Source organism: Perognathus longimembris, chromosome 13, assembly GCF_023159225.1.
Source record: "Perognathus longimembris pacificus isolate PPM17 chromosome 13, ASM2315922v1, whole genome shotgun sequence".
Classification (NCBI taxonomy): domain Eukaryota; kingdom Metazoa; phylum Chordata; class Mammalia; order Rodentia; family Heteromyidae; genus Perognathus; species Perognathus longimembris.
Genome location: NC_063173.1, coordinates 39177738 through 39181627, shown reverse-complemented (window position 1 = coordinate 39181627; position 3890 = coordinate 39177738). Strand labels below are relative to the sequence as shown.

The 3890-nt window shown below is 43.3% G+C and overlaps 1 pseudogene; it reads right to left on the bottom strand.

Moving 5' to 3' along the window:
* Positions 1-835: 835 nt before the first annotated feature.
* LOC125361809 lies at positions 836-2856 on the bottom strand (annotated as a pseudogene).
* Between the last annotated feature and the right edge of the window lie 1034 nt (positions 2857-3890).

Genomic DNA, 3890 nt, shown 5'->3' with positions numbered 1-3890 from the left:
GATAAAACAAACACATGAAATGTCTCTTCTATAATCTTAATTGAAGCATTCCTACTCATTTTGAACTCTCTCTCAAAAGCTCCATAGTTAATGCCTAAGTAAATTTTGTGGAAAAGAACTTCTCTCCAGAACAAAACAAAGATGTTCATTTCTCTAAATGTCCAAATGTAAAAATCTGCCAAAACTAAACAACAAAAAGGCTACACAGAAATAAAAATCAACAAAAATCACATTCTAGGGGGTCAGTGCACTTCTTAGTCTTTGCTGTGCTAACTGTTCTTCAGCTGACTTGCAAAATTAATGCCCTAGCTCATCAAAATATACATTTCCATTGACTTTAAAAAAATTTTTTTTTTGTTGGCCAGTCCTGGGCCTTGAACTCAGGGCCTGAGCACTGTCCCTGGCTTCTTTTTGCTTAAGGCTACCACTCTGCCACTTGAGCCACAGCGCCACTTCTGGCCGTTTTCTGTATTTGTGGTACTGGGGAATCGAACCCAGGGCCTCATGTATACAAGGCAAGCACTCTTGCCACTAGGCCATATCCCCAGCCCCTTCCATTGACTTTTTAAAATCAAAGATAATTATTAAAGAGCAGAAACTCGTAAAGGCTAAACAGTCAAAGTTAGAAAGATCCTATTTCAAAGACAAAATACAGAGGGGAAGGTGGGTGGGGGGAGGCAGAATGAGGGAGGAGGTAACAAGTTCAATAAGAAATGTACGCACTGCCTTACATATGAAACTGTAACCCCTGTGTATATCACTGACAATAAAGAAATGGATTTTTTAAAAAGACAAAATTTAAAAAAAAAAGAGCAGAAACTTGAAAGAGTTCACAGTTAATTTACCTGACTCATTTAGATATCATATACAGAATAGGGAGTTCAGGAAGGCTATTTGCAGCACATATGATTAAGGAGGCTCATCATCAAGGTTGAGCTTTCTTCCAAACAGTGTAAAACACCCACAATTCCAAGTATGAAGGGACATAGACAATCTCCTTGGAGAATTCTACAGAACAATACAGGTGCCCAAGCTGTTCTTCATAGACTGATAGGGCTTCAGTCAGATTGACACAGTTAACCTGTGTACCATCTTGCTTCAGTACTCTCATAGAGAGATCAAGAATCAGTCTGAGAAACTCCCATGTGGAATCTTCTTCCGGAGATGTAGAGATCAGAACTGCAGTCAGGTCATTAATTACATAATCAAATTCTCTCCCTTCTTTGGCATACCTCTTCAGTACTGGAATACAGTCTTCTATTAGAACTCTATGTTGGTCTCCTTTAAGATTGTCTAAGAGATCACCACATGTTTTCTGCATGTATTTCTTGCATGCATCAATTACCATTTGGTCAATCTCTATCATAGTTACCATCCTTGGTTGCTGTTTGACTATCTCCCACAATATGCCTCCATCTCCACCTCCCAGAATCAGTACATCTTTGCCTATGTAATCTTCTTTGCCACCTCCCATGATGGCCTGTGTATAGGCAAAATCACTCTCTGCCAAATTAACATCCCCATTAAGGATGAGGATATTTCCAAACTGCTTTGAGTGCAGAATCTTAATGTTCTGATAAGGCGAATCTTCATCGTACGTCATACTCAACCAGGCGCCCATCAGCAGTGGGCCAGTATCTGTCAATGGCCCCTCCTCAAACTATGGGTGGTAATCGCTTCACCCGGCCAGAGCTGCTGTGACTCAGTTCTTTCATTCTTTCTTCTACTTTGTTCAGAAGGCTATCAGTTACATCTTTGGTCTGTGCATCATCATAACTCTGAAAGTCCAGCAACACCAATCCATGGGGATAAATTCTCAAGTTGACAAAGCTGTCATATTTGTTTGTATAGGTTGCTAAATAGTCATGGTCCTGCCAGGTGTGCACAGACTTGGCCATTCCCTGTGCCTGGAAAATGGGCTGGAGGCCTTTGAGGATAGTCTCACCATCAGCTTTGGTGCTGAGCATGAAGTCGAGCGTGCTGTGCCATGCTGCTACCTTCATGAAAGGCTCTGGGCCTTGCCTGGGGGGGAGAGGGCTGGGAGTGCTTGGGGGGCCGCAGGCACATCAGGCTACAGTTGGCAGGGAGTGCCCATAACTGGCATTTAAAAGCACCTTGCAGATTTGTTTTTCCATTGCAGATTTTTAAAGACAGACTATGAGAGGAAAAACAAAATGCTAGAATCATCCAATATTAGAGAACTTTTGTTTTACAAATTTATTTTTTTTTCTATTCCTTTTTCTAAAGTGCAGTGATGTCTAGTGGAAGAGAAAGACTGGGTGAGCAAGTCTCCAGTCAGAATTGAGGGAGGAAAGAACAGCTGCTGCCCCTAAGGTTCCTAGTGCTGGAGGAGGGGCCCCCTACCATCCTACCAGGCCTCCAGCCCCTCAGGAATCTTATAAAGAGGCCTACTGGGGTATTCTGAGAGCTCTCCATTCACATTAAGTCTTATCTAAGAAATGAAAACAGAAAGTATTTGGCTCAGATAACAAGATTAATTGACATTCTTCTCATTCTGCAACCCACAGATGGGAGGGGAAGAAGACCTTTTACCCAAGCAGGACTGCCTGGACACTGAGACCTGCCCAAGGCTCACCTGGGATTTCCTAAGCTACTTCTTTCTGCTGGCTGCCAGGCTTCTCCAGAGACAGTTCACTGTATAATAATACTCCTCTTTGTTTTCTGTGGAAGGAGCAGATTTTTTGCCCTCCCGGAGTGCCATTCATGCTCAGCTCTGTAATTCCAGCTTTGGGTGTTGAAAGACAGAACCAACCTGTGTAATAAGAGAATGGTCATGATAATAACAGGAGCTGATATTTATGAAGAACTCTCCACGGACTGGTACCAGCCTAAATACTCGGCATTCACAAATCCACACATGGTGAGCTCTTACTGCCTGCCCACCTGAGGCTTCTGCCTGCTCCCCAGCGAGCTGTCTCTATCCAGTATGTCTGGGACAATAATGGTGGTGTCACTTAGAAATGGGAAGGTAGATGGGGAGTCACAAGGCAGACCACACAGCAATGACTTAAAAAGCTCCCACTAGCTATGTTCTCCAAGCATCAGCCAACTTACTGCTAGGTGGGGTGAGAAAAGCTGTCTTTGCTATCAAAGTGTGTTGCTTAAAAGTTCCTGCTTTAAAAAAGAAAAGTTCCTGCTTTGACCTGCTGACTTGGCTCTTGGAAAGGGAAAGAGGAACTTCCTTTGGAATAGGAAAGGTTTTTGAAATGTAGGGTTTTGTCTCAAATGAGTTTCTTTCCAAGATGGAATTAATACACACCTCAGATTGTTTAAGAAATACCAGAGAGGGTTGGGAATATGGTCTAGTAGTAAAAGTGCTCACCTCGTATACATGAAGCCCTGGGTTCGATTCCCAGCACCACATATATAGAAAAGGCCAGAAGTGGCACTGTGGCTCAAGTGGCAGAGTGCTAGCCTTGAGCAAAAAAGAAGCCAAGGGACAGTGCTTAGGCCCTGAGTGCAAGACCCAGGACTGGCAAAAAAAAAAAAGAAATACCAGAGGGTGAAGGCATATTTTGAAATTACTTGTGTACTGTTAACCTTATCTCAAAGTCACCTTACGTAAATACATTTTTTTATCCTGTTCAAACTAGCAATCTTGAGCAGATTTTGAAACTTGAGCTCAATCAATCTGAGCAAAGGGGCAGGGCCTGCTGCATTAGAGAAAAATAGGGGCGCAGCCTGTCTGCTCTGTGTGCTTGCTCACCAGATATTTGACTGATGGGACATCCTTCTGTGAAAGGATATGTCCCGGCCATCCCAGGGGACCATGCGGAGATAATCACAGACAGGAGAAGAAGGTTCTAAGGAGGTTTATTAGTGGGGCCATAGTTGCCACAGGTGGCAGCTTCTCTCTGGGTGGGTGGGGG